At 36.0% G+C, this 24,412-nt stretch overlaps 2 long non-coding RNA genes across 2 annotated transcripts; both read left to right on the top strand.

Annotated features, from left to right (window-relative positions):
* Positions 1 to 461: 461 nt before the first annotated feature.
* On the top strand, positions 462 to 1,931 carry LOC113301303. The gene is made up of 4 exons (XR_003336207.1): positions 462 to 596; positions 725 to 790; positions 923 to 1,001; positions 1,903 to 1,931. It is a non-coding gene; the product is annotated as an uncharacterized LOC113301303 (long non-coding RNA).
* Positions 1,932 to 4,996: 3,065 nt separating this feature from the next.
* On the top strand, positions 4,997 to 5,591 carry LOC113301304. The gene is made up of 3 exons (XR_003336208.1): positions 4,997 to 5,038; positions 5,143 to 5,338; positions 5,538 to 5,591. It is a non-coding gene; the product is annotated as an uncharacterized LOC113301304 (long non-coding RNA).
* Positions 5,592 to 24,412: the final 18,821 nt, after the last annotated feature.

Genomic DNA, 24,412 nt, shown 5'->3' on the forward strand with positions numbered 1-24,412 from the left:
CAATCAAAAATTGGTCTAACTACTAAAAGTTGTATATCGTGCACTAAGGAAACTCGCGTTTTTAGGGGCCACCCGAAAGGATTTAGGGGCCATCAATTTATACCCAGCCAAAGACTCTAGTTAAGGAGTATTTTATAGGGAAAATTAGGCTCAGGCCCAACCCATGGATAACCCATAATATGAGGCCCCTAGATAAAAGAGTTTTATTAGTAGGCCCTGAATTAAAAAATAAATTTAATAAAAGCGAAAAGACTAAATTAGCCTCAAGTATATAAGAGACGTCACCTACCTTTCTCTCGTTCAGACGTCATTATTTCATTTCCAAGGAGAGAGAAAACAAATCTCACTCACCTGAAACAGAAAGAAATCTAGAAAAAAACCGAAAAAATCAAGAAATCTTCCTGAAATCTGTTCCAAAACAAAGATCGAGATCAAAAACTATTCATCATTTGCTAACCCCTAAATCAGAGAAACAGATCGAAAAAGTTTCAGATTCAAAAACCAAAAAAAATCAAAAGAAACAGTTTCAGATTCAGTTTCATTATTCGCCGTTGTTACTTTCCTGTTGATGAAATACTCCGACGATTAATCACTAGGTAAGTTTTGATTTGAAGCTGTTAGTTTTGATTCCTGTTGTTACTGATTCGTGGGTCGAAAATTTCTGAACTAGGGTTTGTAATAAGATTACAACAAACATAACTCATTCTGACTGATAATTTTACAGATCGGAGAAGGAGAACAATCGTTTGTGCATAAAATCCATGAAATAACTGATTAAATAGAAACAAAGGTAAGTCATGGATGTGATATAACTGATTGATTTAGTGGATTTCATTTCTGAGATGTTACTGTTTGAAAACCCTAGAAACTCTAAGTTGAATTGCAATCAACTAACTTGATTTTATTACTACATCAACTGCAGATTCAGAATCAAATTTCTTTTGGAATAAAAATGGTGAAAGGAAAAATGAATCCCCCTAGAAAAGATGATACAATTACAGGTACTAAGTTGTGAAAACTATTGTTGTCATGGTCTCATGTTTATTTCTCATATAACGCTTGTGAATATGTAATTACACAGAACAAGGACATGTGTAACTATAAGTTACACACTCAAAATGTAACCACTGACTGTGTTGTGGTTTGTATATTGATTGTGTAACTTATAGTTACACATACCAAGTGAGCCTGTCACCACTGACTTGCCTAGGGATGTGTAACTAGTAGTTGCACATAAAAAATTGGTTGTGTTTAGGATGTGTAACTTGTAGTTACACATAGAAAATTGGTTGTGTAAATTGAAGTTACTCATTAATATGCATGTGTAAGTTAAAGTTACACCTTGTAGAATGTCTAGAATTGAGTGTGTAACTTGTAGTTAAAATCTACTAACTGAAGAAATTTAAAAGTTTCTAATGTAAGTGATGCTTTTGAATGTATAACTACGCAAACAAGGGCCTGTGTAACTTTAAGTTACACATTTCAAAATCTCACCACTATGTTGTGGTTTGTATATTGAGTGTGTAACTTGTAGTTACACATACAAATGAGCCTTGCAGAAGTGGCTGTGTAACTTGTAGTTGCACATCTTAACTGTGAGTTACACATTCAAGATGTTACCAATGACTTGCAAAGTGGTTGTGTAACTATAAGATACACATTGAAAATCTAATCACTGACTTGCCAATTGACTGTGTAACCTTAAGTTACACATGCATAATAACATAACCTTCATATGCATGTAAGTTAAGGTTACACAACACAGAATAGAATGATTCAGTTTGTGTACTTGGCAAATACACATAGTTTGTAACATGATTTTCATTTTGTAGTTAAAAACGAGTGTATTTGATAAGTACACAACATACTGACTCATGCTATTTTTGTGTGTGATGTGTACAGGAAACCTAAGGCAGTCGTTGAATGCAGTAAAGGATTTAGTAAAGGTGATAAAGCCTATAGGACTGACTGATAGGGCTCAAAGATATCTTAGGAGAGCTGCTTACGGAGAACTCGTAATGATGTATTACGATGACTATGATACAACTGTACCAACTACAACAAGACAGATAACTACCAACAAACACGGCGTCTTGAAGCTCTTGAACTGCTTTGACATGGATTGTGAGACACCATGTTCATTCAGGTTTGCTGATGATAAGATTATAGAGTCTACACCGGCAAAGCTGTCTGGTATATTTTGCATGCAGAGGATTGGAAGCAGAAAGGGTCAGAAGCTGTTAAAGTACTATTGTCCTAGTGATTTGACTGACAATGTTTTATACAGCAAATACTTCACCGATATCAAATCTACAAAGCATCAGACGACGGTGACTAAGACAAACATTTTAGAGAAGATAAAACAACTTATGGCAAAAAGGAGAAAAAGTGGGAAAAGAAAGAAAGTTGATGAAAAGGATCTAGTTTGCCTGATAGGTCTTTATCTTTGCTGTGTATTGTTTTTTGGCGACAAAAATGCCAATGGAGTGAACGCGAAATATCTTAGTATAGTTGAAACTTATGATACGGTGCTCAAGGTGTCGTGGCCTGATTTAATACACGAGCACTTGTTTGAAGAGATTCATACTAATCTTAGTTGTTTGTCAAATGTGAAGGCTTGTGTGCAATACCTACTGGTAAAAAGCTTGTGTGTAATTTCTATTCCAGCAGTTTTAGTGTTACGTGATGGATATTTTTGTTCAATCGACTAATTAAAATTTATATGTTGCAGTTATTGTTTGCTGAACACACGCCAGCAGGATTAATCCCGAAAGTTGAGAACCACGAGGAAGATATCCCGAGGGTTGGGAGATGGGATATATACCAGATTTCTGATTACATTTGGAAAACAGACATGACACAGTTTTCGGTAAGTGTTATATGTCAGTTGGTTTAGGTTTTGTAAATTTATGGTAATGTAATTTAGATAAAACTTTGATGTAATCAAAATTGTCATGTGTAGCTATAAGTTACACATTTAAATGTGCTTGTGTAACCTTTAGTTACACATATCCACTTTACATTAGATACATCTAATGTGCTTATGTAACTATAGGTTACACATATAAAATGTGCTTATGTAACTTTAAGTTACACATACAACCGAAAAAATGTATATTTAGAATGTTCATCTGTTAATTGCAGCCAACTCCTAGCTTTGTGGCTGAGTTTTCACAGCTTGAGAAGCAGCTGGGTATATCAACCGTGGTACCCAGCAAGGACGACCTGCAAAGTTGGCTGAAAGCGCAAACTATTGAGAATAGCCATCTGAAAGAGCAACTGCAAGAAAAGCAAGCAATGCTTAAAGCAGTGTATGCAATTGCAAGAGAAGGGATATCAGAAGGGGACCTTTCAGGAACAGCGGAATTCAAGGTTCACAAATTTAGTTGCCAAATTATCCAAGCAATGGGTATTGATCCTTACAAAGTGACCCAGGAAGAGTTTATGCAACATGAAGATGATGTACATGGAGATGGAAGTACTGAGCAAGAGAAAGAGAAAGATGACGCGGAAACTTCCTTCAATGAAGAATGTAAGTAGTTGTTCATTTTTAATATGCTTCTTTAACTTGATGAGGTACCCAATTAGTTGACACTAAGGTCTTTGAACCTTTTTAATTTCATATTTTACTTGTTCATTTTTAACTTGCTTGTTTAACTTGATTAGACTTAATAAATGTTGAGTAAACTGATCATATGGATGTGTAATCCCTAGTTACACATGCCACATGCATGTGTAACTTCTGGTTACACTAGTTAGATGCATGTGTAACTCCATGTTACACTAGGTATCCATGCCATATTCATGTGTAACATGAAGTTACACATATTAGTTATCCAAGCCAGTTGATTACACATGATATATTCTTCTTGAAATTTTATTAAAAAAATTTAACATCATCATCATCATCCTAATTCTCGTTTCAATACTTGTGCAGTTCCATGTATGAGCCTTGCAGCTGGAAATACGCCAACAATTCTGCAAGCTCAAACTGCTGCAGAGGGGCACAAAAGACCACTCAGGACATATAGTTCGAGTATGAAGAGTGTGACAACTTGCAAGACTCCACCAAAGAAAAAGCCTGTCGCAAAGCAAAAGCCCACTCCTACAAATAATGTTGATGAGGAGCAGAAGAAAGATGTTGAAGAGACACCTGTTACGGATGAGGCACAGAAGAAAGCTGCAGATGGTGGAGTTGTGGATGGGGCAGGTGATGATGTAGCTGCAAAAGTCAATGAGGATACACCTGGAACTTTTGATGACAGTTCTGCTTCAACACAGTTTGAGGACTCCATGGTGATAACTGCTACAACACCGCAAACACAGCCTGACAATGCTCAGACCTACAGTTTGGTCCAACTAGGAGCTAACCCTGATGATATGACGAATGTTGAAGTGAGTGAAATGATAGATGAGATCGTCAGCAACATTAACAAAACTGAACATGGACCCGCAGTGACGGAGAATGCAGAACCTACCTCAACTGGTAACCACTCTTCCGTTCTATGTTTTGTTTGTAATGGAAGTGTAACTTCAAGTTACACATTGTAAAAGGCATGTGTAGCTTGAGGTTACATACAATACATTATTATTTTGGCTTGTGTAACTTTAAGTTACATACATGTGCTAATTTTACTGAGATTCTGCCTATATTTGTTTGTGCAGCTACAACGCAGGAAAACGTTTTTAGCCTTGGATTAGAAAAAACTCCAAAACCTGCAGGAGAGTTACTAAAGGAAGCTGCAAATACAATAAGAGAAAGGCAACCATCATTAATACAACAACGTGTGCTGAGGAATAGAAAAATCCCAACACAAGATCTGAAACAATATCAAAGAAATTCAAAGAGGATTAAGAAGAAAGCTAATGAAGAAGAAATGGCCGCAGTTCCAGAAGTAGAAGAAGATAGAATGGCTGAGGTTGCTGAAGAAGATGATGGAACAATGAGAAACGATGTGAAAGGTTCAGAAGTTATCGAAAGGCTGGAAGGCGAGAAAAAGAATAAAGTGCTTGAATATTTCAATACTCATCCGAAAACGTAAGTAGCTTGACTCCAAGTAGGCTTGATTCTGTTATTGATTTGTATTTTACTACTTGATTCTGTTATCTTGATTGATAATAGTTTACTTCTTTGTAATGCAGAGACATTGCTTGGATAGAATGCGACGAAGATGGTAACCAGATGTTTGATATATCTGGAGAACTAATGCTACAGCTTACAAAGAAAGAATCCTATTTGGAGTCAGAATTCATCGACTTCTACATTAGCAGATTGAAGACAAAGATGAACTCTAACAGCAAGTATGACAAAGCGATATTCCTGTCGCCAAAAGCATACGTAAGTACTTCAATATATTTAAAATCTTATTGCATTTATAATGTGTAGTATATGTGGTAAGATTATGATAACATACTCAAGATTTTTTTTCCAGTGTAAAACCCAAGGCCCTGTGTGTAACTTCTGTTTACATAATCACTTGTTCATTTGTAACTTTTGATTAAAAATGTGAGTTTGACATTCCAAATGGTTTTTGCAGATCTCTTACTTGAAGGATTACGAAGAATTCAAGAAATTTTGGATTCCGAAGCTTGCGAAGGAGTATGTCAAGTACAAGAACGATGCAGTCAGACTTTTCGCCCCAATGTGCAACAACAACACACACTACACACTGCTGGAGTATGACTTGAGGAGCTCTAATCCTTGGTCCTACATGAACTCGTCAAACGTTAAGGAACTCAAGGGTGAACACCTTCTTCAAGCCAAGAAATATGCATTTGCAATTACTACAGAACTCAGACTACGCTGTCCTTTTGCTCTTGGGATGAATGAAAATGCCAAGAATCTCAATGCGCCCCCACAAGGTACAATTCCTGACTGTCTTCCATGTGTATGCAATTACATGAAGATCAGGATGAAGAATAAACCACTTGACAAAAAATTAACCTCAACTATGATGCTATGGTGGACTGACAAGCTGAACCGCATGAGAGGAAGCATGCTATACAAGATTCTTTCGGATCCATCTAGAGATGTGTAAAGCAGTCATTAGGATTAGAAAAAATTCTATACTCGCAAATATGTTGTTAGCCACAAACAGATGTTAGACTTGGAAAATATGTTGTTAGAAACTTTTAAATTTCGTCAGTTAGTAGATTTTAGCAGTTCTTAGTTTTGCAAAATATTTTTGGGTTGAAATTCTTTGAATTAAATTTTTTTATCTTGTTAGAACTACTACTGCTGTGTGTACAGGTTTCAGAAAGTATGCAACAGGTTAAGTAACTACACATCTTAATTTGATGCAGAAAGTGTAACCTGAGTTTACATATACATTTATCATGTGTAAGCTAATGTTACACATCCATATATTTGAGTGTAAACTGAAGTTACACAAGCCATTGATCGGATTGTCCAATAAATCAAAATAAAGTTACACCAGCATTTATCATGTGTAAGCTAATGTTACACATGCAATCACAGCAGTGTAACTTCCGGTTACATATCCATATATTTGAGTGTAAACAAAAGTTACAGAAAGCATTTGACCACTGATCAGACGTATACAATAAATCAAAAATAGAATAAAACGCATTTCAACTGTGAACTGACAAAATCTGAATGAATCATCCTTACACATAATCAACGTTGAAGAAAAATAAAAGCGTTTGGTCCATGAAAACCAACATGAAGAAAATTAAAAAAACAAATAATCAAAGATAAATAACAATCAAATCATTAGTTGCAGAAATGAATTTTGTTAGGCTCAAGCTAGTGGGGTGTGAACTTCCGAGGATTCCTGCAACCTGCCTTGTTGTGACCTGTTTCCTTGCAGTTGCTGCAATGAACTTTCCTCTTCACCTTCTTCTCGTGTTTACTTATAATCCTTTTCCCTGGTGGTCTACCTGGATGCTTCTTCACGGTAGGTGGGTTGACGGTGTCGTCTGGATGATATTCAACAGGCCTGTTGTAGTTGGGAATCGGTTGGATGGCATGCATATAAGTCTTCCTAAAATAGTCGCTTGTAAAATACGGTGAAATGAAATCAATAGCCTCACGTTTAATCTTGCGTATGGCTGCAAGAGCATGAGCACAAGGAAAACCATATACGCGCCACCTGGAAGAAAACAAAAAACAAATCAAAAATCAGTTAGTTGCACATACAAATCATAAAACACTCAAAATTAGCTAGCTACAGGTGCATGTACAGGATGTGTATCTTTAAGTTACACATATAAAATAAATTTGTAACTATTATTAACACATGCATATATCTAATGTAAAGTGGATATACACATTCTTAAACAAAAGAACATACAAAGAGAAGAAAAAAGCATAAGAAACCAAACCTTTGACAGGTGCAAGTCTCGTGTTCGAGGTCCACCATGTGAGACCTTTCACTAATAACTTCAAACACGGTAGGGCTAGCAACCAATACTTCCCAAGCCAAACCTTCATCTTGAAGAGCCACAAGCTTTTCTTCATACTCAGGGGTTAATGGAGTCATCATATTAGCACCAATTTCACGACGCTCCGCCATCAAACACATTATTTTCCTCCTAATCTGAAAAGGAGAAAAAAACTCATCAATGCATAAAGTGACAAAACATGAAATAAAAAGACAACAAAACACACACACACACTCAATTAACCTGATCAAGAAGAGCAGATGCAGGCATCTTCTTGTGAACCAGAACCCAGCTATTGACTGATTCTGCTAGAGTACTAGATGTTCGTCCATACCGACAACCTTTGAAATAGGCATTCGCATATGCTTCAGGTGGGATTGTCTCGATGTAATCAGCCACCCAATCGCAGTTCAAATCTCTAATCTTCTGTATGGCTTTCGCATGGTTTTCAGGTGAGAGTGCGTATGTCGCCTCTCGGAAATGGTCCATCACAAGTGAGTACCTAGGATCTGTTGCAGTGATGGGTATATTCTTCGTCAAATGATAGTAGCAGAAGCTGTGGAACCCATCTGGATAAACAAGTGGAACACCTTGCAAGAGTCCTTCATGGCGATCCGAAAGGAAGGTGATTGGCCTCCCATCACCAACAACTTCTTTCAAATTCCTTAAAAACCACTCCCAGTTGTCGATCGTCTCAGAATCGACTAGTGCAAAAGCAAGGGGGAAAAATCCTACAAAAAAATTGTGCAGAATCGAAAGAATAATAAGTTTCACACATGCTAAAACAAATATTTAACTTAAGGTTACAGATGCTATTTTCTTAGTTACACACTGAGTAAAGTAATGTGTAACTGAGAGTTACACATGTGTAACTGTTAGTTATTTGTCAACTGAAGTTGTTCATAAAAAAAAAAACACATAGAAAAAACATACCTTTACCACCATTGATCCCAGTAGCTGCCATCAAGCAACCTTTGAATGTACCAGTCAGGAAAGTAGTATCCAAGTATACCATTGGACGACAAAACCGGTACCCTTTGATGCATGCAGCAAATGCGATGAAAATCCGCTGGAACTGTTTATTTTCACGTTCAAACTTTATCACACTACCAGGGTTGGTTTCCCTTATAGCATCAATATACCATACCAAGTGCGAGTAGGACTTGACATCGTCGCCATAAATCGTATCATAAACCTTTTCCCTAGCATTATATGCCTGGTAGTACTCCATGTTGATCCCATAGTTGGTCTGGAAATCAGCAGCAATTTGCTTGGGCTTCTTGTGAGGATTTTTGCGAACTTCTTCCTCAATCAAACTAGACGAGAAGCTGGTGGAGTAAGTTTGGTTCAAGTTGCGTCCACCAGCACCACAAATGTGCTCAGGGTTATAAGACCTGACCTGAAGAGATTCATACAAAATATAAACAATTCAACCAAAACACAATATGGTGCCAAAAACATCATGTGTAAACCAAAGTTACACATACTGTAACAAAACATAACATATGCTAAGCATTAGATGACAGAACACGGAAAACCTACCTGAAACATTTCATTCCTTTCATCGATAGAAGCTGCATGGAATTTCCAGCCGCATTTTTCATCTGCACACTTAGCCGTGAACCTAGAACGCTCATTGTGAGTTACAATCATTTGGAAACCAGTGCGAAGACGATACTTGGTAAAAGCAACCCTGACTTGCTTAACTCCTTCAACAAACACATGGCCAATATCACCAAGAACCTTGGGCCAACCATCCGATAACAAAGGTTTCGCTGGCTTACTTTTATCTTCCAAATACATTGCAACAGTAAGATTGTTTGTGGACGAAGACGAACTACTAGACCCATTAGAAATAGAAGAATCTGCCCTAGAGCTAGAGGAAGAGGCCACACGAGGAACATTTTGCAAGAAAATATCAACACTGGTCTTCTGTTTACTATTTGTGATAGATATAAGAGCTTGCAAAGAAAAATCACAGTCAAGCGGAAAATCTTTCCCACTTTCTCGAAAGAAGAAAGTAATACCAAGTGGAGTATACTGCTTCCATTCCTTGCAAACTTGTTCCTTAAACTCATCAAGTTTGATATCAGTATTAACACGCAGGGTAATGAAATCAGAAAAGTAGCGAACAACAGCAATGCAACTAACAGCAGCGCAACTAACAACAGCCATGACAACCTGAAAATATCAAATACACAATAAGAATATCAAAATTTGAAAACGAACGCAATTCACTCGGGGGCGTTGCCCCCTCGTGAGAAGTATATTCTATGCGGCAAGCTAAATATAAGTAAAAGATACAGATGATACAATTGTTTACAAATAAAACATGTTACAGGACATATATATGTAACTTCAACTTACACATTCTTCAAATACAACAGGATATATATGTGTAAACTAAAATTACACATGTTGTAACTAAAAAAACATCTGCATCTTCCTCACACATGCTTAAAAATACAAAGAGGATATATATGTGTAAAATAAATTTACACATGCTGCAACTAAAAAACATCTGCATCTTCTTTAAGCATGCTTAAAATACAACATGATATATATGTGTAACCTCAAGTTACACATACTGTAACAAAAAAAACAGCATGTATACAAATCAATTTGAAGTTGTTTTTTTGAAACAAAATTGTTTCTTCATACTTCTCTCAGTATCAACAAAAAGTAAAACAACAAATTAACAGATCGCACATGAAAGAACAACAAAATAATTCAAAAAAAAAATTGAAAACAGATCTGAAATCAAAAACAACATAAAATTCTTACCTAGATTTGTTGTTTTCTTTCTTCTGAAACAATGTTTATTTTGTTCCTCTTCTCAGTATCAAACAAACATGTGTAAGCATCAACAAAAACATGTGTAAGTATCAAAAGTGACAAAAATAGATCGAAACGGTAAAATCAAAATCAATTGAATTTGAAAACTAAATCGAAATCACAATTCGTACCTATTTTGATTTATGTATTCCCAACTGTCTTCTTCCTCTTCTCAGACTCAACAAATTCGAAACAGAACAAAAATCGTAATCAGTAGAAGATCGAGATTCAAAAAATCGATGACAAAACTAGTGAATCAAGCAACAGAAAAGCTAAAAATGAACAAACCTATTTGTTGTTCATCAATGCAGCTTCACTATCTCGTCAGATCTGAAAAACAGACGAATACACCTCAACGAATTGAGAGAAAATTCGTTTTCTTCTTCTTCTCGTTTATGTTGTTCTTCTTCTCGTTTTCTTCCTATCAAATTAACGAAAATCAGTATGAAACTATCAAAATTCACGAATTCGTCTGAAGAAAAATCTCCAATTCTGTTTCTGAACGAGAGCGGAGAGAAGAAAGAGCTGAATCTGATTTGGTTTTCAGTTTCTGGTAGGTATAAAACGTCTATAAATAGGGAAGGTTAATTTCGGTATTTTTACTTTTATTAAAAATCCTGATGACGTCAGCAATCCGGGAAAATTGAAAACCAGGCCCCAAAAAAAATATTTCTGGGCCTAGAAATATCAAAAACGGAAAGTGTGGAGTTGAGGGTGTAAGATCCATTTTGTGGGGCTTGTATATGGTTGAACCCATATAGTAGGGGGTTCTAGTATTTTTCACTATTTTATATGATGTTGAAGTTACATAAATGCCCTTCTGGTAAAACTGTATAAAAACCAAATCAGAAAAAATTCTACTCATTTCAACTTCTTCTTCCAGTTTCATATTATCTTCCGATTGTGGAAGAAAAAAAAATTTCCCTCGTTCTTGTGTTCAACGGAAACATCGTCGCGAATCGTAAAATCAAAACATCGTCGATTCGTTTATAAAACAATGGATAAGGGAAATGAAACCCACAGACCTAGAACCAAAAACGTTGCTCGGGGTATCGATCCAAAGATTGGGATTTTAGCAAGAAATAAAGAAATTGTTGTTGCAAATGAAGAAGAACGCGAAGAAGAAGTACCCGTCGATGTAGTTGGTGGTGGCGATTCCGATAGTCAAACACTTCGTCAACTTCAAATGGCCCCAGTTAGGTAAGAATCTATCATTTTTGGGGTTTATTTCGCTTTAATTCGACGAATCGAGAAAAAAAATTCAAGGGTTTTCGGTTATTTATCCAGATTCGGGCGATATTCATGCTTATTTACTTCCGAATGTAGTCGTGTTCTTCATTTCTCAAGAACATCGACAGTATTCGGGAGAAATATTTGATGGTTATCGGGCCGGCCGACCCGAATATTGTTGGTCATATCTTCTGGATACAAACTGGAATAATCGGTAGTTTAATGAATTTTTTGGCTCCCGAATATATTTAAGTGACACACAGTATTCGGAAGTACACTCACTACCGAATATATATATATATATATTGAAAAAATCTCAAAATTCCTGATATAGGAAAAATCTCATTTGGGGCCAGAGTATTCGGAAGACAATATAATGTTTTTACCTCCGATTGGTAGGATAAAATTTTAGAGTTTCTGAACTCCAGTTGATGAATATTAGGTTGTAAAAATGTTTAGTTATATTCCGATTGTTTTCATTCGGGAAAAATATGTGTATTCTTACTCGAATTTTTTCATTCGGGTTATAGTTGTGTACTTTGTCTTCCGATTGTGTAGGATGAAAAATTTAGAGCTTCGAAACTCAGTTGTAAATATGTTTAGTTAGCTTTCGATTGTTTGTATTCGGGAACAGTATGTGTCTTCTTACGTCTGAATGTGTAACATTCGGGTATAGTTCCCATACTTGTCTTCCGATTGTATAGTTTGTAAATATTTTCATTTTTGGTTGTTTAGACAAAGTCGAGAAAGGAGGAAGAAAGTGACAGCTAGTGCTAGGAGGGAAAGGCGTGCCAAAGGTAATTCAAGTGCTCAACAAAGCTTACAAGAACAAAGCAGTCAACAAGGAGTGCAACCAAGTGCTGAACAAAGTGTAGAACAACAAGGCAGTGAACAAGGGGTGCAACCAAGTGTTGAACAAGCCGCTCAACAAAGTGCAGAACCAACTGCTCCACAAGTTACACCCCACCATGAAATTGAACCAGTTGATCCAGTGCCAAGAGTAGAAGAAGAAGGACAACCAAGTGGTACCCAAAAAGCCAAAAAAGGAAAAGATGGTGTAAAGAAGGATATTGCTAAGAAAGCATCACATCTTGTCCCTCAGCACTTGAAGAAGAAGGGTATTCCAGCAGGCACAATCCTTGGGCTACCGGCATGGAGGAAAATTGCTATTTGGATACAAAGACTCATGGGCCAGAGAAATATACGAAACCGAGGTAATAAAATTACTATTTTTTATTAATGTATTGTCTATGTGTTATATCGTAATATTTGTATTAAGGATTTTTTTATGTACTTTAATAGGATCATCAAGATGCGGTCCGTCTACTCAAACCTACCGCCGCACCAACAAAAATGCTTGCGTGGCCTTTATCCGGTGAATGTGAAAGGTTCAAGTCAATTGTTGCCAACTCGGGGTTAGCTAATGCCGCCGAGAATTCATTGTTGGAACATGATCGTGTGGCCATATCGGCGTTCGTGGAGAGAATGTATCCTGAGACCGATACTTTCCATATGCCGTTTGGGGAGATGACGATTACCCGGATGATGTTGTGCAGATTCTTAACCTTCCCGACCAAGGCACAGCTGTGAAGTTTAACTACACAAAGCAGTTAAGTTGGGCACAACTTTATGCTCTAACTAAAAAGTGCTTAGGTTGGGATGAAGAGACAACAACACAGAGTTTAGGAGGCATGCAAGTTACAGAACAAGACAGATCAACATTACAGCTTTGATGAATATGTTCCGAGGCACCTTGGAGAAGGAAAAAATGGAACGTTAACTGATGAGCAAGTGAACCACGCTGCCACCGCATATCTCCTTTGTGTATTGGGATGTGTCATATTCCCCAATACTTCTGGCAACCGGATCGACGCCAACCTTATACAACTTTTGGATCCTCTCCATGAAGTCGGTGACTATTCTTGGGGCACGGCATGCCTAGCATTCTTGATGGAAGAGTTGAGAAAGGCTTCGAGGCTAGGAACCTGCCAAGTTGCCGGGAACGTGGCTCTATTGCAGGTTTTTTCTTTAACTCTATAACTCACTCTATAGTTATTCGGTAGACAATACATATGATGCATATTCATAACTCCAAACTATGCATATTCGGTAGGAATCTACATTGTTAACTTCCGAATGTAGGTTATTCGGGAACATGTTACTTAGTTTTTTTCCCGATTGTTTAGAATCGGAGTTTAGTCTTGAGTTACTGCCGAATATATAGGCCAAAGTATTATAGGTTACTGAACTCCAAATGACGCATATTCGGTAGGAAATGATCCATCTCTTTTTCCGAATGTTGGTTATTCGGTGGCTAGGTACTTATTTTGTTTTCCGATTATATATAATCGGAAATATTCTTTTGATATACCGAATATACAGGCCAGAAAAACTATAGGTTACTGAACTCCAAATGACGCATATTCGTTAGGAAATGATCCATATCTATTTCCGAATGTTGGTTATTCGGTGGATAGGTACTTAGTTTTATTTCCGATTATATATAATCGGAAATAATGTTTGGAAATTACTACCGAATATACACAATCTATTTACTAAAACTTGGTTTCTTATGTATATAGGCATGGATCTATGACCACTTCCCTATCCTGAAGTTGGCCGGAGAGAACCCGGGGTGGTGCAAAGGTACTCCTAGAGGAACAAAGTATATATTTGAAGACAACCGTTCTAGGACAAAAGAGCAGCAGTTGATTCGCATGAGGGAGATTTTGGACCAATTGAAGGCCTCGGACGTATGCTTTGATCCATACAAGGAAGATCGAGCCAGTGGGCATATAAATGTTCGTCGGACTTGTCCCTTTATTTTGGACCATTGTGGCACCCCACAGGATATGTGATGTATAACCCCCTAGGGTGATGCGACAACACGGGTATATACAACATCAACCTGTGGAGAAATGGGGATTACTACAAATTGGAGTTGGAGTTGTGCTCTTCTAGTGGTGACAATCTCACGATTGTTCACACAGGCCCACCTATTGTTCTTGATAACTGGGATAAGAGGAATGACTTCATTATCAACACTGGTAGACGAACCACCCGAGGTGATGAAAATTCTCCAGGCTATATGAGTTGGTATAAAAACGTATCACATCCTTTGGTTATCCGTGAAATCAAATCCAACACTACTGCGGCGGGTTCAAGTTATAATTGTATCATCAAAGATTAACCAGCTGGTTATGATAGACTGGTATGTGTTCTTATATTTTTGTTCATTTTATATTGTTCCTATAAATCTTAGGTAATTACCGTTTGATGTTATGTCATTACGTATAAAAAACAGGTGAATAGGTTCAAGCGTGTTTCCAAAATGTTAACTGCATGCCTGAAGAGCGGAGATCCCATGCTAGCTGAGAAGATCAAAGAGGATAAAGACCTAGTTGATAATATGGATAACGAAGATTATGCTGCCCAGTTTGGGGAGAAAGTCACGAAGAGGCATCCTCCCAAGGTGGCAGTATCAAAGACGGGTAAAAGAACTCGAGCTTCATCGAGCGCTGAAGGTGCTCCAACTGAAGGTGCTCCAACTGAAGGTGCTCAAATCCGTGGTCGTGCAGGACTGGGAGGTAGTCACGGTCGTAAAGTAAAGAAGAGCAGATAAATGACAATGATTTGTGTTGTGTTGACTTCCGATTATTACAAGTTCAAAATTGAAAAGTATCAGTTTTTCCCAAATTCTGATTTTTGGGCCATCGTACATTCAGGACTTTACAAAACAAAATTATCCTCCGAATATTACAAGTTCAAAACAAACCATGCCATGGCTCTAGATGGTTCCAAGGGCCAATATAGAAGGTTAGACAACCCATATTCGGAAGTTTGGGTAACTGAGTTGACTTCCGATTATTGCAAGTTCAAAATTTAAAAAGTATCAGTTTTTCCCAAATTCTGATTTTTGGGCCATCATACATTCGGGACTTTACAAAAAAAAATTATCCTCTGAATATTACAAGTTCAAAACAAACCATGCCATGGCTCTAGGTGGTTCCAAGGGCCAATATAGAAGGTTAGACGACCCATATTCGGAAGTTTGGGTAACTAAGTTGACTTCCGATTATTGCAAGTTCAAAATTTGAAAAGTATCAGTTTTTCCCAAATTCTGATTTTTGGGCCATCGTACATTCGGGACTTTACAAAAAAAAATTATCCTCTGAATATTACAAGTTCAAAACAAACCATGTCATGGCTTTAGGTGGTTCCAAGGGCCAATATAGAAGGTTAGACAACCCATATTCGGAAGTTTGGGTAACTGAGTTGACTTCCGATTATTGCAAGTTCAAAATTTGAAAAGTATCAGTTTTTCCCAGATTCTGATTTTTGGGCCATCGTACATTCAGGATTTTACAAAAAAAATTATCCTCCGAATAATATAGTCGTGTTTAGAAATACCAACCTAATCGGTAGATAAAAATTTAAGTTCGCTACCGAATGTCCTATTCGGAGGAAATACGTGTATCGTTAGCAACCGATTGTAGTGCATCATTGATACGAAACCTCAAGGGACATATTTTCAGAAACCTCAACGGCCATATTTTCAAAAATTAAAGCCATTGGAACTCTAATCTATATAAGGATGGTAACCCCTCTCAGTCAAATAATGTTAAACTATTACCGATTGTAAAGGATAAGAATACTGAGTTTTGAATTTTTTTGAGGAATTCGTTTTTGGGGCCATTCGGGGGTAAATAACTCTACATAACTACCGAATGTAGATTTTTTTGGAAAACCAGTTTGGGGTTTTTTCTCATATTCGGCAGTAAACTACTATCTTGGAACTACCGAATATACATATTTGGTACCCAGTGTGTTATATTCGTAAGTTTATTCGAGAAATTATCTACCGAATCTGGGTAGTTCATGGCATTCAATGCATGCAATAATCGGTTTTTCTTGTTTACAAAAGCACACAAACGCATGCAAATCGAGTATTTGAGTTTCTTAACACAATACCTGTGTTTTACATGCATTGTTAGCTTCAATATCAGGCGATTCTCCATTTTCTTCCATGAAAGGGTCGTCTAGGTTTTCCTCTCCACAAAAGTTTGGATCATTCAACATATACCCCAAATCGTCTTCTCTAAACGGTCGTGAACCCTCAACATTTTGTTCTTCGCCATGATTCTCACCTTCTTATTCATATCCATCCATTTTTGTAGTGATAAAATGGGTTTTCCCTTTTTCCTTCACCTTCTTCTCTATAACTCTAACAACTCAAAAATGAAAAAGAAATGGAAAAAATGAAACAAAAATCATTCTAATACTGCGCCGACTACAATCGGAAGTCTGGGTAATATTTTGGCTTCCGATTGCAATCGGAGGATAAAAATGTTATCATATCCTCCGAATATATAAGGGTAATTTTGCCATTATGAATTACGCGAGATAAGGGCTGGCTACATTTTCCCTTTGGGTGACCTTTTTTGTTTTATTGTTGGCCCCTAAATCCTTTTGAGTGGCCCCTAAAAACGCGAGGCTAAGGAAGTGGTTCACAACACATGACATATACTGTTGTTTGCAGAAATTATATAACATATTGTAATCGCATCATTTCATTTCTTCACATCTCAATTTTATCCAAACACTGCTATCATTAAGGCAATACATGAATTCTAGAGAATTAGTGTATCACATAAAGATTACATGAAAATGAAAGTGCGGCAAAAGAAGTTGTGTTTTTAAAATGGATTGCATCTAATAACAATGCAACTATATACTGAACATAAAACATAAGTCCATAAACAATGATATCAAGATCCCAAAAATCTAAAGACTAATTTAGTTTTTAAAAACATCATTGTTAGTATTTAGAAAAGGACACCCTAAAGGCTCGAACAACACATATCTAATGATCAAAACTCAAACGAATATAGCACAAAAAACATATTACATATATAAATATAATAGTCGAAACACCAAAACACAAAAGAAATGTGATTAATAAAGAAGAAACTACGTAACTATTGAATCAATTGGTTTGAAAAGATAGTATCATACATCCATGAGTTTTTGAATCTTAAAACAGTTTTCTTCTTTGTTTTGAGAACTTTCTTTGCCTTCATAACTGGAGTGATCCCTTTTTAAGGGAGAAAAACTCGTATTTCGTAATGTAATTAGATTTTATTTTTATTTTTTGGTGGCCCCTTCCAACTCGTGTCCTTAAGCAAGGCTTTTCTTGCTTTAAGGGGAGGGCCGGCCCTGAGAATACACCGTAATCTTTCTGTATCAACCTAACACCCCTTGTATAATTCTACCAACACAATAATGGCCAAAAAATTACCTCAACAAGATGTACCTTAACATAAAGTCTAAGTTCGTGACTGAACTAACTATGGGATCTTACCAAGTGGAATAATGTACAAGTGCAATTAATTGACTATAACAGTAATTTATTTAATGTCTTGAACATGCCACCTATAACTCGCAGTTTTACTAAGGCAAACAAAGAGGAATCTCAAAAGTTCAAGGATTTCAAGGGATTAATACAAACAGGAAGAAGAAGAAGACTGTCCCCAAAAACATATTTGATTATGATTCAGATAGTTCAAAAGGAACTCAAGAGCATCCCTGCTTGCTTTAGATTTTCAATATCCTAAGGTACCCAAATGGATTCCCACTGACAGTATGGTCGATTTCATCACTGGTTTATAAGAAATAATAACCAATCTCATCATATTGGTTCAGAATCAAGACTAGCTGAAGAACAAGATTGAAGAGACTATTGCAGATCTTACAACTATTAAAACAACAAGTTGAAAAACTTGAAAAATAAGAGATGCTAGCTGACAAGTCCCTCGAGACCTGTTTCATGAGTTTGAATACTGAAGAAACTTCAGTGAACAATTAGAGCACATCTAAAGCTTAAGCTAGGTGCCTTTTTGCTTAATCATCTATAGACAATCAATTGTTGATATATTTCAATTATTGTATAAGGTTTATTTACAACTATCAATAATAAGTTTTTATTTTATAAATCTTGTTTTATTTTGATAGGTTGTGCATCTTGTGGTTCTTATCTCTCTTTTCCTTGGGATTATGAGATTTACTTTCAGTTTTTATTAACCTTATTGTTTCGATCTCACAATATGTCTATCTCTAATTTTGTGACTTTTTTATTTAGCAGATTTCAGATCTAACATATTGGGTTGCTTTATCAAATAATCCTAAGTAGATATTGTTTAAACTCATGTGTGATGTCACGATTATACTATTATCAATTTATGTTTCATAAGTTATGTATTTAGTATACATGTGAGTTTCAGTTTTAGCTTTTTACTTTGGCGCGTAATAGCTAAGATCTTGTCGACCCTTCTCCGGTAAAGGTTGTCTCTCTTTGTTATTCTTTTGTCTTGCAGGGAATAACAAAACAATGGGGGAGAGTTATATATTAAACTGGTGCTTAAGCGTCATATCTTTGTGGGGTGAGTGGTTGTGAAAACCGAGGGAAGAAGTATTTTGATAATCTTTCTTGATATGAAAACTTGATCGGTTTTGATTCTGGTTTGTCATATCGAAGTAAGGTAACAAGTTTTGGTTTAATCGTTTTCCTGCTAAGAAAAGCTTATTTAATGTCTATTCTTGCTATTGCTCAACATAATAATGTAGAATTGTTTTGGTACCTTATTTCATGTTTAAGAGAAACTAAATCAATTTTGATTTTTGTTTGTGCTTAACAAAAAGAGGTTTAATTTCTTTAGTCCAATTGATTCCTGATAAGAAAAATAAGTTAATTCTAATCTTAGTTTAGGCTTATCAAAACAAGGTACGATTATTCAAGTTTAATCAGTCCCAATAAGAAACCAGTTAGCTAACCTAGCTTAGACTTATCAAAATAAGGTACAGTTATTTCTGAATAATTGGATCCTGATAAGTAGCTAAGTAAATTCAGATTTTAGTTTGACTTATCAAAAAAAAAAAAATCACTACGGGTAATTGTTTCGTTGGTAATAGGCTAAGACAAATTACCTTGGTAGTTTCGGTTTTAGTGATGCTTATCAAAAGTGGTATGATAAACCTTTATGCTTAACTCTTATAGGTTGTATATCGAGTTCGTATGAACTTGTAAGATCTTATCGGATTACTTATGTGTTTTTTTCGTTTCTTTGTCATTTTTGTGACAAAAGGAGGAGAAATATATGGAGTATATGGTGACTTATAATCACTGAGAAATGATATATGTGTTGAAAAGTATATATCTAAGTAAAGAGTAAAGCATTGACTTAGGGAGGGAAACATATCATTATGTTGTGTAGTATTGCACACAACAAAAGGGTATAATAAATATGTTTGGATTGAATATATACCTAGCTTTTCTTCAGGGGAGGTAAAACTTTTTGTCATTCAAATGCTTCAACAACGACATTTATTTTTGAATATCTGCATGTTATTGTGCTGTTGAAACTCGGAATCAAGCTTATGAAGAATGAGTTAGGAGCTGTTATGTAATGTAATTAACATTTAGTGTATCAAAGGTCACCATCCTCACCAAGAACTTTCTTGCTACATAAACAGCAAGCAAGATAGTACCAATTGTTATCCATCAGTACTCCTTCGTAGTGCTGATCTCTTCATGTAGTTATTGCTGCTTGTATGCATATGCGGTACATTAATAGAGAAAATAAAATTAAGTGGGTGGTTTGACGGTGTAGGAGAGGTCCCATTTCATATGGATGTGCCGGGTAATAGTTTTTTTTTGTAAGTATCCAAAATCTCATAGGCGCTTTTCCTTTTTTCATGGCCAATGACCACTATGTATGGTGGGGTGGTCTTGCTTGCATCCTAAATACCCGCGAACAGAAAAAAAAAAACAATCATACAGGGGATCCATCCTAAAAAAATAACATCCCATATATTATTCCCAAGCTAACATGTTAACAATATTTTATCGCTATTAGACAAACAATCAAAAGTCAGAAAAAGAAAGTAAGAAAGCACGTCAATATTTTGTCGCTATTCCCAAGCTAACATGAAAACGAAAAATATTCACCGGATCGAAAGTGGAGGTAAAACGAAATTGGAATCTACATGAAGAAGACTTACATGTTCGGGAACTGATGCCGATCTCGATTGGGATTAGCCATTTTATAGAGAAAGGATGAGCATTTTTTTTCTGAGCAGCAGGCAAAATTCAATATGAATTGGATTGCGAATACCTTGATTGGGAATACCTTCTGTCATGGAAGAGAGAAACGCATCCAGGGTTTATGATACGTTATGGAATAAGAGAGTTAAGAGGAAAAGATTAAACAGAATATGAATGAAAACCCAATGAAAACTCAATTTTATGATTCGAAACATAATTAATACACTATAGCGTGGGACGTGAGTGACGTCCAGCCATTGGATTAACCAAATCAAGTACGTTATTCTAGGAGGGGAGGGAAGATCCCATCAGGTAGTTAGAAAATCCAATGTATCTTGGTCGCTGGGTGACTCACCAAACACTATTGTTATATAAGCATTGATATCTTTATCTTTTAATTCTTGTAGTATCCATTTGTATTAGAGTTTTGTCACTAAAATTGACAAAGGGGGGATTGTCAGAGCATTGCTCGTTTGAACCGGCCAAACGTTGGTATGTCAAGATTGGTTGTCATATTTTAGTTTCAAAACTCAAGGTTGCTTGATTAAATTACTAAATTCAACCCCATTAGGTTAAACTAGGAAGTCTAGAAATGATGAGACATACACCTATTACTCTGAAGACCTGGAGAATCCGAAGATATATCGACATACCGAACACATCATCCTTCTGTCCGAGGTTAGTAATACAAGACTTGACTTATATCCATTTCTATCTTCGTTACTTTCAAGACGTTTAGATTGAAAACATAACATGCGTAGTTATATATATGAAACTCTAGTATTAGAGATGTTCAAAGTCTCAAGGAATAATATACAAGTTGCATTGCAACTTATGTATACTGAATTATGAAGTATAACACTTATCATTTGAACTTTGTAATTAAGACATAGACAATATCTTTGTAACTTGTTACTAGATTTTGTAATGAACTTAGGATTGATTCCCATACCTATAAAACTATGTTTAACAACATGAGTTTAAGTAAGTAGACTTGCGGGGAAAAATCTGTAGCTGAAAGGAATCAATGGGATTGGCGGTCCAATTCCCATTGGGTATCTATAGTATGACCGATCCCTACTTGGGGATCTATAGCGGGACCGATCCCTTTGGGGGATCTCTTGCCGGACCGGTCCCAGTAGATAATCTCACATTTCCGGTTTTACATATACTTTAGGATTTTGTAAATATCGGAATATGAGTTGCTATTAAGGAAAGTTCAAGATGTTGAAATTGTGAGTAATTTGAACATGTGTAAAATGTTATCTTTTATTGTTCAAAGATATTCCTTGATCAAGGTGAGATCCCAAACCAAAATGTTTGAGAATCTTTTCGATAATATTTTTAAATATATATATTTTTTATTTTTCCAACAAGTAAAACATATCTCTGGAAGATATATTAGTAAAGTATATTTGTATGCTAGCTAATGTTGAGTTGTCATCCATGAGGATTTCGGTATATTAGTTGGATATTAATTGGAATTAGACAAAACCTAAAATTGGTGTTTATTGCATATCTTTAGAATATTTTCGGTTATGGAAATTCCTTGATGTCCAAACTTATCCTGACACATGCCTTGGCCTATAAATGTTGAAGTTTGTTTTTTTTAAAAACTTATCCTGACACAGGCCCTTCATTTTGTAGTTACTGTCGTAGCCCACTAATAGTATTACTCGTAATACTATCTTGGAGAGGAGAGTACCCTAATTAGGAAAAATCTCTTACATCCGCAAGTTTGAATACTTTTATGGGATCAAGAAGACTTTAGATAGTGCCATTGGTGGGTGTTGATGGTGAGTTTTTGACAAGGGAATTTGTAGTAAACTAGCCTTGATTTAGTTGTATAAGTAATCTCTGGCCCGACACCAGGATTGTTGAATTTGCATAAGTATAATTTTTTATTCCACAAGAGAATCAATAAATTGTATTTGGCTAATGGGCTCAGCATCCCTAAAACTATTTTGAAAGTGTATACGTATGCCAAATTTCAGAGCTTTCCCCAGCAGAAACCTTGTTATTTCATGTGTGCCAATATACATGTCTTTTATGCCGTATACATGGTATTAGTCTTATTCAGGACAAATTTAGGCATCATTTAATGAGTCACTAAGAATATTATGTTTAATATATAGTCATATCAGTATCGCCTCAAGTCGTGAAAACTCCCGCGGCCGAGTTCCTTGGGCATAATATAACAACACTATTATATTCGAAGTTTATACTAAAATAGCATTTTGACTCCAAATTTAAATCTAGCATGTTGGCTTAAACTCAAACCCTAGATTGCAGTTATATGATGATCACACTGAAAAAAGCGGGGGTCTAACAACCACACCCAATATTTCGTCTGGCAATCTGAATAGACAAACTCCAATATATTTTCAAGAGAATCAACTAGACAATCAGACTCAATCTATAGAAAAGTATATCAAAGAGTTTTATATCTTTGTTTCACAATGTAATAAGCAAATTAAACAGATAGAAATCTGTGATCCTGATTATCATGTGAAACAACTTGAACGTTACCAAAGACCAATGTTCAAGTGTCAATCAATTTATATCAACGACCAAAGGTTGGATTATCTAATTGATTGATCTCAACGCACAACCTATAATATTTCAATTATATAACAAAATATAATGCGGAAAAGAAAAAACACAGACATCAAAAGTTTGTTTACGAGGAAAATGCAGAAAAACCCCGGGACCTACTCCAGATTTGAACACCACACTGTATTAAGCCGCTACAGACACTAGTATACTACCAGTGAACCTTAATCAATCTCACACTGATTCATGGTACAGTCGTGCTCCTTATGTCTCTGATCCCAGCAGGATACTACGTACTTGATTCCCTTAGCTGATCTCACCCACAACCAAGAGTTGCTACGACCCAAAGTCGAAGACTTGATAAACAAATATGTCTCACACAGAAAAGTCTATTGGAATAGATAAATCTTTCTCCCACAGAAATAGCTACGAGTTTTTTTTCGTCTTTTGATTAATCAAGGTGCACATGAACCAATTGATAAACCCGACTTATATTCCCGAAGAACAGCCCAGTATTGTCAATCACCTCACAATAATCTTAATCGTATGGTAGCGAAACAAGATATTGTGGAATCACAAACGATGAGACGAAGATATTTGTGACTACTTTTTATCTTGCATATCGGAGAATCAATCCCGAGCAAATATTAAAGAATATAGTACTCAATACGATAGAACAAGGCAAGATCACAGCACACAACTACATAGAAAATAGTTGGGTCTGGCTTCACAATCCCAATGAAGTGTTTAAGTCGTTAACCTACAGGGATTCGTGAAAAACCTAAGGTTAAAGGAGAAGCGACTCTATCTTATGCAACTAGTATCACACAGGAGGTGCGGGGATTAGGTTTCCCAGTTGTTAGAGTTCTCCTTTATATAGTTTTCAAATCAGGGTTTGCAATCTTAGTTACCTTGGTAACAAAGCATTCAATATTCACCGTTAGATTAAAACCTGATTAGATTCAAGATAATATCTTTCAACCATCAGATCGAACTTAGCTTGTTATACACAAATGAAATGTACCCTCATTTAGGTTTAAGTAACCGTACCTAAACGTGTACACCATGTTGCCTCAACAGTAATTAACCAAGGTTAGCTATATGAACACTCTCATATCAACCTTATTCATTTTAACCATAACTAGTTCAAATGACTCAAATGAAACTAGTTAAAGAGTTGTTCAATTGCCATATTCTCGTAAAAGTATAAAAAAACACAATTGAAGCAAAATCGATTTGATTTACTCGAATCACTTCATGAAAATTATAGCCACGGTTTGCAAAGAATGC

Source organism: Papaver somniferum, chromosome 8 (assembly GCF_003573695.1).
Source record: "Papaver somniferum cultivar HN1 chromosome 8, ASM357369v1, whole genome shotgun sequence".
In the NCBI taxonomy this organism is placed as follows: Eukaryota; Viridiplantae; Streptophyta; class Magnoliopsida; order Ranunculales; family Papaveraceae; genus Papaver; species Papaver somniferum.